This window comes from Lucilia sericata, unplaced genomic scaffold, assembly GCF_015586225.1.
Source record: "Lucilia sericata isolate MDLA Ls3-8-SP2 unplaced genomic scaffold, ASM1558622v1 Contig001104F_arrow, whole genome shotgun sequence".
NCBI lineage: Eukaryota > Metazoa > Arthropoda > Insecta > Diptera > Calliphoridae > Lucilia > Lucilia sericata.
The window spans coordinates 74,175-88,853 of NW_023995076.1; the positions used below are offsets into that span (position 1 = coordinate 74,175).

At 29.3% G+C, this 14,679-nt stretch overlaps 1 protein-coding gene across 2 annotated transcripts in view; it reads right to left on the reverse strand.

Moving 5' to 3' along the window:
• The window catches only part of LOC119610008 (tyrosine-protein kinase CSK), a 46,197-nt gene that overhangs the window by 23,110 nt on the left and 8,408 nt on the right, over positions 1-14,679 (reverse strand). The window lies entirely within an intron of this gene.

Genomic DNA, 14,679 nt, shown 5'->3' on the forward strand with positions numbered 1-14,679 from the left:
AAACTGAAAATAATGTGAAAAAAATAATAAAACGTTTTTCTTTGAATGGAAATAATGTTCACATCAGCAAAAAAAAACACAAAAAAGATAAGAAAACTTTTCGTAAACATGTTGAAAATAGAAATGGAAAAAAGAAAATTGTGGTAAATAAAAAATAGGTTTTTCTTTCTAATTTGCTTTTTTTCTCTCTGCTGATCATGTTTTTTTTTTTGTCCGTGGTTTATATTTTTTTCTTTTTCGGTCTGTATAACATGTCCCCGTCATCAGTAGTGTCTACTCTACTGAATTGAAGATGTTGAAGTTGAAGATGATGTTGTCGGTTGTTGTATGTTTATTGTTTTATATATGGTGGTTTGTCAGTTAGTTATTACAAAAAATAAAACAATTGTGTAAAAATTTAAAAAAAAAAGAAAAATTGTGAAAACTTGTTTTGTGGTTTTTGCGTAGACAAGTTTTCATTTCAAAATAAAATTATATTACATTGTTTGGATTTTGTCACTAGAGAAAAAAAAACAAAAACAACAATTTTACATGAATATAAGTTGATTTTTGCGTTTTTTTTTTGCGGTTAAACGATGACTAATCGTTAGACGTACGTGGGTTGTTTTACAAAATATTGTTTACTTATAATTAAGAAAGCAATCATTTCTAAAAATATATTATAATTGCAGTTAGCAAAAACAAACTTTTTTTTTTTCGATAATTTTTCAAATCTATCTATCTATCTATCTATCTATCTATCTATCTATCTATCTATCTATCTATCTATCTATCTATCTATCTATCTATCTATCTATCTATCTATCTATTTATCTATCTATCTATCTATCTATCTATCTATCTATCTATCTATCTATCTATCTATCTATCTATCTATCTATCTATCTATCTATCTATCTATCTATCTATCTATCTATCTATCTATCTATCTATCTATCTATCTATCTATCTATCTATCTATCTATCTATCTATCTATCTATCTATCTAACTTTATATTAAAATCCCTTAACTTTTTACACAATCCGCGTTTAAAGTAAAAATTTACAAAGAAAAATTGTAAATAAGAAACTAGGCAAAAAAATTTTTAATAATAAAAAGAAAAACCATTTAATGCATTTTTTATTTCTTTTAACAAAACTTTTATAAGAGTTTATTTAAACACAAAGTTTCATTATTTTAATTTTTAATTTATTTCTTTAAAACTTCAATGTCACTTATTGCATTATTTTCTTTGAAAATATGCGTAAATAGACATTTTTACAAAAAACTATTTTTCAAAACGTTTTGTTTACTATTAAACGCACAATGTGTGTGAAGTTAAATTCGAATTTAACTAGCAGAGACACAAACCACATTTTTTAACATTGCTCTTTTTGCAGCTAACAGAGCACTGTTAAGCATTTAACAGAAAGTACATGAAAAATTAAAAATAAATACTTTGAAATTTTCAGAAAATGAAAATTGAAAATTTCAGAACTTAAAAAAATATGAAAAATAAAAAAAATATTTTTTGAAAAAAATCAATATTTTAATAAAAAAGATTAAAAATTCTCTAAAAAATCAATATTTCAATAAGAAAAATGTTAAAAATTCTCTAAAGGATTGGTGTCCAATTTGGACAAATATGGAAATGCACACGTATACCACTATATAGGAGTAGTAGTCTAAAGGGTCCCTAACAGGATTCTGGTAGTCATATGTCTGGAATAGTTTTGGAAGTTTTTTAAAAAATTTTTGAAAAAATCAATATTTCAATAAGAAAAATGTTAAAATTCTCTAAAGGATTGGTGTCCAATTTGGACAAATATGGAAATGCACACGTATACCACTATATAGGAGTAGTAGCCTAAAGGGTCCCTAACAGGATTCCGGTAGTCATATGTCTGGAATAGTTTTGGAAGTTTTTTAAAAAATTTTTGAAAAAATCAATATTTCAATAAGAAAAATGTTAAAATTCTCTAAAGGATTGGTGTCCAATTTGGACAAATATGGAAATGCACACGTATGCCACTATATAGGAATAGTAGCCTAAAGGGTCCTTAACAGGATTCCGGTAGTCATATTTCTGGAATAATTTTGGAAGTTTTTTAAAAAATTTTTAAAAATATCAATATATTTAAAGAAGTAATACAAAAAATTCTCTAAAGGATTGGTGTCCAATTTGGACAAATATGGAAATGCACACGTATACCACTATATAGGAGTAGTAGTCTAAAGGGTCCTTAACAGGATTCTGGTAGTCATATGTCTGGAATAGTTTTGGAAGTTTTTTAAAAAATTTTTGAAAAAATCAATATTTCAATAAGAAAAATGTTAAAATCTCTAAAGGCTTGGTGTCCAATTTGGACAAATATGGAAATGCACACGTATACCACTATATAGGAGTAGTAGCCTAAAGGGTCCCTAACAGGATTCTGGTAGTCATATGTATGGAATAGTTTTGGAAGTTTTTTAAAAAATTTTTGAAAAAATCAATATTTCAATAAGAAAAATGTTAAAATTCTCTAAAGGATTGGTGTCCAATTTGGACAAATGTGGAAATGCACACGTATACCACTATATAGGAGTAGTAGCCTAAAGGGTCCTTAACAGGATTCTGGTAGTCATATGTCTGGAATAGTTTTGGAAGTTTTTAAAAAAAAATTGAAAAAATCAATATTTCAATAAGAAAAATGTTAAAAATTCTCTAAAGGATTGGTGTCTAATTTGGACAAATATGGAAATGCACACGTATACCACTATATAGGAGTAGTAGCCTAAAGGGTCCCTAACAGGATTCTGGTAGTCATATGTCTGGAATAGTTTTGGAAGTTTTTTAAAAAATTTTTGAAAAAATCAATATTTCAATAAGAAAAATGTTAAAATTCTCTAAAGGATTGGTGTCCAATTTGGACAAATATGGAAATGCACACGTATACCACTATATAGGAGTAGTAGTCTAAAGGGTCCTTAACAGGATTCCGGGAGTCATATTTCTGGAATAATTTTGGAAGTTTTTTAAAAAATTTTTAAAAATATCAATATATTTAAAGAAGTAATACAAAAAATTCTCTAAAGGATTGGTGTCCAATTTGGACAAATATGGAAATGCACACGTATACCACTATATAGGAGTAGTAGTCTAAAGGGTCCCTAACAGGATTCTGGTAGTCATATGTCTGGAATAGTTTTGGAAGTTTTTTAAAAAATTTTTGAAAAAATCAATATTTCAATAAGAAAAATGTTAAAATTCTCTAAAGGATTGGTGTCCAATTTGGACAAATATGGAAATGCACACGTATACCACTATATAGGAGTAGTAGTCTAAAGGGTCCCTAACAGGATTCTGGTAGTCATATGTCTGGAATAGTTTTGGAAGTTTTTTAAAAAATTTTTGAAAAAATCAATATTTCAATAAGAAAAATGTTAAAATTCTCTAAAGGATTGGTGTCCAATTTGGACAAATATGGAAATGCACACGTATACCACTATATAGGAGTAGTAGCCTAAAGGGTCCCTAACAGGATTCTGGTAGTCATATGTCTGGAATAGTTTTGGAAGTTTTTTAAAAAATTTTTGAAAAAATCAATATTTCAATAAGAAAAATGTTAAAATTCTCTAAAGGATTGGTGTCCAATTTGGACAAATATGGAAATGCACACGTATGCCACTATATAGGAGTAGTAGCCTAAAGGGTCCTTAACAGGATTCCGGTAGTCATATTTCTGGAATAATTTTGGAAGTTTTTTAAAAAATTTTTAAAAATATCAATATATTTAAAGAAGTAATACAAAAAATTCTCTAAAGGATTGGTGTCCAATTTGGACAAATATGGAAATGCACACGTATACCACTATATAGGAGTAGTAGTCTAAAGGGTCCCTAACAGGATTCTGGTAGTCATATGTCTGGAATAGTTTTGGAAGTTTTTTAAAAAATTTTTGAAAAAATCAATATTTCAATAAGAAAAATGTTAAAATTCTCTAAAGGATTGGTGTCCAATTTGGACAAATATGGAAATGCACACGTATACCACTATATAGGAGTAGTAGCCTAAAGGGTCCTTAACAGGATTCCGGTAGTCATATGTCTTGAATAGTTTTGGAAGTTTTTTAAAAAATTTTTGAAAAAATCAATATTTCAATAAGAAAAATGTTAAAAATTCTCTAAAGGATTGGTGTCCAATTTGGACAAATATGGAAATGCACACGTATACCACTATATAGGAGTAGTAGTCCAAAGGGTCCTTAACAGGATTCCGGGAGTCATATTTCTGGAATAATTTTGGAAGTTTTTTAAAAAATTTTTGAAAAAATCAATATTTCAATAAGAAAAATGTTAAAAATTCTCTAAAGGATTGGTGTCCAATTTGGACAAATATGGAAATGCACACGTATACCACTATATAGGAGTAGTAGTCCAAAGGGTCCTTAACAGGATTCCGGGAGTCATATTTCTGGAATAATTTTGGAAGTTTTTTAAAAAATTTTTGAAAAAATCAATATTTCAATAAGAAAAATGTTAAAATTCTCTAAAGGATTGGTGTCCAATTTGGACAAATATGGAAATGCACACGTATACCACTATATAGGAGTAGTAGTCTAAAGGGTCCCTAACAGTATTCTGGTAGTCATATGTCTGGAATAGTTTTGGAAGTTTTTTAAAAATTTTTTGAAAAAATCAATATTTCAATAAGAAAAATGTTAAAATTCTCTAAAAGATTGGTGTCCAATTTGGACAAATATGGAAATGCACACGTATACCACTATATAGGTGTAGTAGCCTAAAGGGTCCTTAACAGGATTCCGGTAGTCATATGTCTGGAATAGTTTTGGAAGTTTTTTAAAAATTTTTTGAAAAAATCAATATTTCAATAAGAAAAATGTTAAAAATTCTTTAAAGGATTGGTGTCCAATTTGGACAAATATGGAAATGCACACGTATACCACTATATAGGAGTAGTAGTCTAAAGGGTCCCTAACAGGATTCTGGTAGTCATATGTCTGGAATAGTTTTGGAAGTTTTTTAAAAAATTTTTGAAAAAATCAATATTTCAATAAGAAAAATGTTAAAATTCTCTAAAGGATTGGTGTCCAATTTGGACAAATATGGAAATGCACACGTATACCACTATATAGGTGTAGTAGCCTAAAGGGTCCTTAACAGGATTCCGGTAGTCATATGTCTGGAATAGTTCTGGAAGTTTTTTAAAAAATTTTTGAAAAAATCAATATTTCAATAAGAAAAATGTTAAAAATTCTCTAAAGGATTGGTGTCCAATTTGGACAAATATGGAAATGCACACGTATACCACTATATAGGAGTAGTAGTCCAAAGGGTCCTTAACAGGATTCCGGGAGTGATATTTCTGGAATTATTTTGGAAGTTTTTTAAAAAATTTTTGAAAAAATCAATATTTCAATAAGAAAAATGTTAAAATTCTCTAAAGGATTGGTGTCCAATTTGGACAAATATGGAAATGCACACGTATACCACTATATAGGAGTAGTAGTCTAAAGGGTCCCTAACAGGATTCTGGTAGTCATATGTCTGGAATAGTTTTGGAAGTTTTTTAAAAAATTTTTGAAAAAATCAATATTTCAATAAGAAAAATGTTAAAATTCTCTAAAGGATTGGTGTCCAATTTGGACAAATATGGAAATGCACACGTATACCACTATATAGGAGTAGTAGCCTAAAGGGTCCTTAACAGGATTCCGGTAGTCATATGTCTTGAATAGTTTTGGAAGTTTTTTAAAAAATTTTTGAAAAAATCAATATTTCAATAAGAAAAATGTTAAAAATTCTCTAAAGGATTGGTGTCCAATTTGGACAAATATGGAAATGCACACGTATACCACTATATAGGAGTAGTAGTCCAAAGGGTCCTTAACAGGATTCCGGGAGTCATATTTCTGGAATAATTTTGGAAGTTTTTTAAAAAATTTTTGAAAAATTCAATATTTCAATAAGAAAAATGTTAAAATTCTCTAAAGGATTGGTGTCCAATTTGGACAAATATGGAAATGCACACGTATACCACTATATAGGTGTAGTAGCCTAAAGGGTCCTTAACAGGATTCCGGTAGTCATATGTCTGGAGTAGTTTTGGAAGTTTTTTAAAAAATTTTTGAAAAAATCAATATTTCAATAAGAAAAATGTTAAAAATCTCTAAAGGATTGGTGTCCAATTTGGACAAATATGGAAATGCACACGTATACCACTATATAGGTGTAGTAGTCTGAAGGGTCCTTAACAGGATTCCGGTAGTCATATGTCTGGAATAGTTTTGGGAGTTTTTTAAAAAATCAATATTTCAATAAGAAAAATGTTAAAAATTCTCTAAAGGATTGGTGTCCAATTTGGACAAATATTGAAATGCACACGTATGCCACTATATAGGAGTAGTAGTCTAAAGGGTCCTTAACAGGATTCCGGTAGTCATATGTCTGGAATAGTTTTGGAAGTTTTTTAAAAAATTTTTGAAAAAATCAATATTTCAATAAGAAAAATGTTAAAAATCTCTAAAGGATTGGTGTCCAATTTGGACAAATATGGAAATGCACACGTATACCACTATATAGGTGTAATAGTCTGAAGGGTCCTTAACAGGATTCCGGTAGTCATATGTCTGGAATAGTTTTGGAAGTTTTTTAAAAAATTTTTGAAAAAATCAATATTTCAATAAGAAAAATGTTAAAATTCTCTAAAGGATTGGTGTCCAATTTGGACAAATATGGAAATGCACACGTATACCACTATAAAGGAGTAGTAGTCCAAAGGGTCCTTAACAGGATTCCGGTAGTCATATGTCTGGAATAGTTTTGGAAGTTTTTTAAAAATTTTTTGAAAAAATCAATATTTCAATAAGAAAAATGTTAAAAATTCTCTAAAGGATTGGTGTCCAATTTGGACAAATATGGAAATGCACACGTATACCACTATATAGGAGTAGTAGTCTAAAGGGTCCTTAACAGGATTCTGGTAGTCAAATTGTGAAAAATTCCAGACATATGACTACTAGAATCCTGTTAGGGACCCTTTAGACTACTACTCCTATATAGTGGTATACGTGTGCATTTCCATATTTGTCCAAATTGGACACCAATCCTTTAGAGAATTTTTAACATTTTTCTTATTGAAATATTGATTTTTTCAAAAATTTTTTATATTCCAGACATATGACTACTAGAATCCTGTTAGGGACCCTTTAGACTACTACTCCTATATAGTGGTATACGTGTGCATTTCCATATTTGTCCAAATTGGACACCAATCCTTTAGAGAATTTTTAACATTTTTCTTATTGAAATATTGATTTTTTCAAAAATTTTTTAAAAAACTTCCAAAACTATTCCAGACATATGACTACCGGAATCCTGTTAAGGACCCTTCAGACTACTACTCCTATATAGTGGTATACGTGTGCATTTCCATATTTGTCCAAATTGGACACCAATCCTTTAGAGAATTTTTTGTATTACTTCTTTAAATATATTGATATTTTTAAAAATTTTTTAAAAAACTTCCAAAATTATTCCAGAAATATGACTACCGGAATCCTGTTAAGGACCCTTTAGGCTACTACTCCTATATAGTGGTATACGTGTGCATTTCCATATTTGTCCAAATTGGACACCAATCCTTTAGAGAATTTTAACATTTTTCTTATTGAAATATTGATTTTTTCAAAAATTCTTTAAAAAACTTCCAAAATTATTCCAGACATATGACTACCAGAATCCTGTTAGGGACCCTTTAGGCTACTACTCCTATAGAGGTATACGTGTGCATTTCCATATTTGTCCAAATTGGACACCAATCCTTTAGAGAATTTTAACATTTTTCTTATTGAAATATTGATTTTTTCAAAAATTTTTTAAAAAACTTCCAAAACTATTCCAGACATATAACTACCAGAATCCTGTTAGGGACCCTTTAGACTACTACTCCTATATAGAGGTATACGTGTGCATTTCCATATTTGTCCAAATTGGACACCAATCCTTTAGAGAATTTTTAACATTTTTCTTATTGAAATATTGATTTTTTCAAAAATTTTTTAAAAAACTTCCAAAATTATTCCAGAAATATGACTACCAGAATCCTGTTAGGGACCCTTTAGACTACTACTCCTATATAGTGGTATACGTGTGCATTTCCATATTTGTCCAAATTGGACACCAATCCTTTAGAGAATTTTTTGTATTACTTCTTTAAATATATTGATATTTTTAAAAATTTTTTAAAAAACTTCCAAAATTATTCCAGAAATATGACTCCCGGAATCCTGTTAAGGACCCTTTAGACTACTACTCCTATATAGTGGTATACGTGTGCATTTCCATATTTGTCCAAATTGGACACCAATCCTTTAGAGAATTTTTAACATTTTTCTTATTGAAATATTGATTTTTTCAAAAATTTTTTAAAAAACTTCCAAAATTATTCCAGAAATATGACTACCGGAATCCTGTTAAGGACCCTTTAGGCTACTACACCTATATAGTGGTATACGTGTGCAATTCCATATTTGTCCAAATTGGACACCAATCTTTTAGAGAATTTTAACATTTTTCTTATTGAAATATTGATTTTTTCAAAAATTTTTTAAAAAACTTCCAAAACTATTCCAGACATATGACTACCAGAATCCTGTTAGGGACCCTTTAGACTACTACTCCTATATAGTGGTATATGTGTGCATTTCCATATTTGTCCAAATTGGACACCAATCCTTTAGAGAATTTTAACATTTTTCTTATTGAAATATTGATTTTTTCAAAAATTTTTTAAAAAACTTCCAAAACTATTCCAGACATATAACTACCAGAATCCTGTTAGGGACCCTTTAGACTACTACTCCTATATAGAGGTATACGTGTGCATTTCCATATTTGTCCAAATTGGGCACCAATCCTTTAGAGAATTTTTAACATTTTTCTTATTGAAATATTGATTTTTTCAAAAATTTTTTAAAAAACTTCCAAAATTATTCCAGAAATATGACTACCAGAATCCTGTTAGGGACCCTTTAGACTACTACTCCTATATAGTGGTATACGTGTGCATTTCCATATTTGTCCAAATTGGACACCAATCCTTTAGAGAATTTTTAACATTTTTCTTATTGAAATATTGATTTTTTCAAAAATTTTTTAAAAAACTTCCAAAATTATTCCAGAAATATGACTCCCGGAATCCTGTTAAGGACCCTTTGGACTATTACTCCTATATAGTGGTATACGTGTGCATTTCCATATTTGTCCAAATTGGACACCAATCCTTTAGAGAATTTTTAACATTTTTCTTATTGAAATATTGATTTTTTCAAAAATTTTTTAAAAAACTTCCAAAACTATTCCTGACATATGACTACCAGAATCCTGTTAGGGACCCTTTAGACTACTACTCCTATATAGTGGTATACGTGTGCATTTCCATATTTGTCCAAATTGGACACCAATCCTTTAGAGAATTTTTTGTATTACTTCTTTAAATATATTGATATTTTTAAAAATTTTTTAAAAAACTTCCAAAATTATTCCAGAAATATGACTACCGGAATCCTGTTAAGGACCCTTTAGGCTACTACTCCTATATAGTGGTATACGTGTGCATTTCCATATTTGTCCAAATTGGACACCAATCCTTTAGAGAATTTTAACATTTTTCTTATTGAAATATTGATTTTTTCAAAAATTCTTTAAAAAACTTCCAAAATTATTCCAGACATATGACTACCAGAATCCTGTTAGGGACCCTTTAGGCTACTACTCCTATATAGAGGTATACGTGTGCATTTCCATATTTGTCCAAATTGGACACCAATCCTTTAGAGAATTTTAACATTTTTCTTATTGAAATATTGATTTTTTCAAAAATTTTTTAAAAAACTTCCAAAACTATTCCAGACATATAACTACCAGAATCCTGTTAGGGACCCTTTAGACTACTACTCCTATATAGAGGTATACGTGTGCATTTCCATATTTGTCCAAATTGGACACCAATCCTTTAGAGAATTTTTAACATTTTTCTTATTGAAATATTGATTTTTTCAAAAATTTTTTAAAAAACTTCCAAAATTATTCCAGAAATATGACTACCAGAATCCTGTTAGGGACCCTTTAGACTACTACTCCTATATAGTGGTATACGTGTGCATTTCCATATTTGTCCAAATTGGACACCAATCCTTTAGAGAATTTTTTGTATTACTTCTTTAAATATATTGATATTTTTAAAAATTTTTTAAAAAACTTCCAAAATTATTCCAGAAATATGACTCCCGGAATCCTGTTAAGGACCCTTTAGACTACTACTCCTATATAGTGGTATACGTGTGCATTTCCATATTTGTCCAAATTGGACACCAATCCTTTAGAGAATTTTTAACATTTTTCTTATTGAAATATTGATTTTTTCAAAAATTTTTTAAAAAACTTCCAAAATTATTCCAGAAATATGACTACCGGAATCCTGTTAAGGACCCTTTAGGCTACTACACCTATATAGTGGTATACGTGTGCAATTCCATATTTGTCCAAATTGGACACCAATCTTTTAGAGAATTTTAACATTTTTCTTATTGAAATATTGATTTTTTCAAAAATTTTTTAAAAAACTTCCAAAACTATTCCAGACATATGACTACCAGAATCCTGTTAGGGACCCTTTAGACTACTACTCCTATATAGTGGTATATGTGTGCATTTCCATATTTGTCCAAATTGGACACCAATCCTTTAGAGAATTTTAACATTTTTCTTATTGAAATATTGATTTTTTCAAAAATTTTTTAAAAAACTTCCAAAACTATTCCAGACATATAACTACCAGAATCCTGTTAGGGACCCTTTAGACTACTACTCCTATATAGAGGTATACGTGTGCATTTCCATATTTGTCCAAATTGGACACCAATCCTTTAGAGAATTTTTAACATTTTTCTTATTGAAATATTGATTTTTTCAAAAATTTTTTAAAAAACTTCCAAAATTATTCCAGAAATATGACTACCAGAATCCTGTTAGGGACCCTTTAGACTACTACTCCTATATAGTGGTATACGTGTGCATTTCCATATTTGTCCAAATTGGACACCAATCCTTTAGAGAATTTTTAACATTTTTCTTATTGAAATATTGATTTTTTCAAAAATTTTTTAAAAAACTTCCAAAATTATTCCAGAAATATGACTCCCGGAATCCTGTTAAGGACCCTTTGGACTATTACTCCTATATAGTGGTATACGTGTGCATTTCCATATTTGTCCAAATTGGACACCAATCCTTTAGAGAATTTTTAACATTTTTCTTATTGAAATATTGATTTTTTCAAAAATTTTTTAAAAAACTTCCAAAACTATTCCTGACATATGACTACCAGAATCCTGTTAGGGACCCTTTAGACTACTACTCCTATATAGTGGTATACGTGTGCATTTCCATATTTGTCCAAATTGGACACCAATCCTTTAGAGAATTTTTTGTATTACTTCTTTAAATATATTGATATTTTTAAAAATTTTTTAAAAAACTTCCAAAATTATTCCAGAAATATGACTACCGGAATCCTGTTAAGGACCCTTTAGGCTACTACTCCTATATAGTGGTATACGTGTGCATTTCCATATTTGTCCAAATTGGACACCAATCCTTTAGAGAATTTTAACATTTTTCTTATTGAAATATTGATTTTTTCAAAAATTCTTTAAAAAACTTCCAAAATTATTCCAGACATATGACTACCAGAATCCTGTTAGGGACCCTTTAGGCTACTACTCCTATATAGTGGTATGCGTGTGCATTTCCATATTTGTCCAAATTGGACACCAATCCTTTAGAGAATTTTTAACATTTTTCTTATTGAAATATTGATTTTTTCAAAAATTTTTTTAAAAACTTCCAAAACTATTCCAGACATATGACTACCAGAATCCTGTTAAGGACCCTTTAGGCTACTACTCCTATATAGTGGTATACGTGTGCATTTCCATATTTCCATATTTGTCCAAATTGGACACCAATCCTTTAGAGAATTTTAACATTTTTCTTATTGAAATATTGATTTTTTCAAAAATTTTTTAAAAAACTTCCAAAACTATTCCAGACATATGACTACCGGAATCCTGTTAAGGACCCTTTAGGCTACTACTCCTTTATAGTGGTATACGTGTGCATTTCCATATTTGTCCAAATTGGACACCAATCCTTTAGAGAATTTTAACATTTTTCTTATTGAAATATTGATTTTTTGAAAAATTTTTTAAAAAACTTCCAAAATTATTCCAGACATATGACTACCAGAATCCTGTTAGAGACCCTTTAGACTACTACTCCTATATAGTGGTATACGTGTGCATTTCCATATTTGTCCAAATTGGACACAAATCCTTTAGAGAATTTTTAACATTTTTCTTATTGAAATATTGATTTTTTCAAAAATTTTTTAAAAAACTTCCAAAACTATTCCAGACATACGACTACCAGAATCCTGTTAGGGACCCTTTAGACTACTACTCCTATATAGTGGTATACGTGTGCATTTCCATATTTGTCCAAATTGGACACCAATCCTTTAGAGAATTTTTAACATTTTTCTTATTGAAATATTGATTTTTTCAAAAATTTTTTAAAAAACTTCCAAAATTATTCCAGAAATATGACTCCCGGAATCCTGTTAAGGACCCTTTGGACTATTACTCCTATATAGTGGTATACGTGTGCATTTCCATATTTGTCCAAATTGGACACCAATCCTTTAGAGAATTTTTAACATTTTTCTTATTGAAATATTGATTTTTTCAAAAATTTTTTAAAAAACTTCCAAAACTATTCCTGACATATGACTACCAGAATCCTGTTAGGGACCCTTTAGACTACTACTCCTATAGTGGTATACGTGTGCATTTCCATATTTGTCCAAATTGGACACCAATCCTTTAGAGAATTTTTAACATTTTTCTTATTGAAATATTGATTTTTTCAAAAATTTTTTAAAAAACTTCCAAAACTATTCCTGACATATGACTACCAGAATCCTGTTAGGGACCCTTTAGACTACTACTCCTATATAGTGGTATACGTGTGCATTTCCATATTTGTCCAAATTGGACACCAATCCTTTAGAGAATTTTTTGTATTACTTCTTTAAATATATTGATATTTTTAAAAATTTTTTAAAAAACTTCCAAAATTATTCCAGAAATATGACTACCGGAATCCTGTTAAGGACCCTTTAGGCTACTACTCCTATATAGTGGTATACGTGTGCATTTCCATATTTGTCCAAATTGGACACCAATCCTTTAGAGAATTTTAACATTTTTCTTATTGAAATATTGATTTTTTCAAAAATTCTTTAAAAAACTTCCAAAATTATTCCAGACATATGACTACCAGAATCCTGTTAGGGACCCTTTAGGCTACTACACCTATATAGTGGTATACGTGTGCAATTCCATATTTGTCCAAATTGGACACCAATCTTTTAGAGAATTTTAACATTTTTCTTATTGAAATATTGATTTTTTCAAAAATTTTTTAAAAAACTTCCAAAACTATTCCAGACATATGACTACCAGAATCCTGTTAGGGACCCTTTAGACTACTACTCCTATATAGTGGTATATGTGTGCATTTCCATATTTGTCCAAATTGGACACCAATCCTTTAGAGAATTTTAACATTTTTCTTATTGAAATATTGATTTTTTCAAAAATTTTTTAAAAAACTTCCAAAACTATTCCAGACATATGACTACCGGAATCCTGTTAAGGACCCTTTAGGCTACTATTCCTATATAGTGGCATACGTGTGCATTTCCATATTTGTCCAAATTGGACACCAATCCTTTAGAGAATTTTAACATTTTTCTTATTGAAATATTGATTTTTTCAAAAATTTTTTAAAAAACTTCCAAAACTATTCCAGACATATGACTACCAGAATCCTGTTAGAGACCCTTTAGACTACTACTCCTATATAGTGGTATACGTGTGCATTTCCATATTTGTCCAAATTGGACACAAATCCTTTAGAGAATTTTTAACATTTTTCTTATTGAAATATTGATTTTTTCAAAAATTTTTTAAAAAACTTCCAAAACTATTCCAGACATACGACTACCAGAATCCTGTTAGGGACCCTTTAGACTACTACTCCTATATAGTGGTATACGTGTGCATTTCCATATTTGTCCAAATTGGACACCAATCCTTTAGAGAATTTTTTGTATTACTTCTTTAAATATATTGATATTTTTAAAAAATTTTTAAAAAACTTCCAAAATTATTCCAGAAATATGACTCCCGGAATCCTGTTAAGGACCCTTTAGACTACTACTCCTATATAGTGGTATACGTGTGCATTTCCATATTTGTCCAAATTGGACACCAATCCTTTAGAGAATTTTTAACATTTTTCTTATTGAAATATTGATTTTTTCAAAAATTTTTTACAAAACTTCCAAAACTATTCCAGACATATGACTACCGGAATCCTGTTAAGGACCCTTTAGGCTACTACTCCTATATAGTGGTATACGTGTGCATTTCCATATTTGTCCAAATTGGACACCAATCCTTTAGAGAATTTTAACATTTTTCTTATTGAAATATTGATTTTTTCAAAAATTTTTTAAAAAACTTCCAAAACTATTCCAGACATATGACTACCAGAATCCTGTTAGGGAC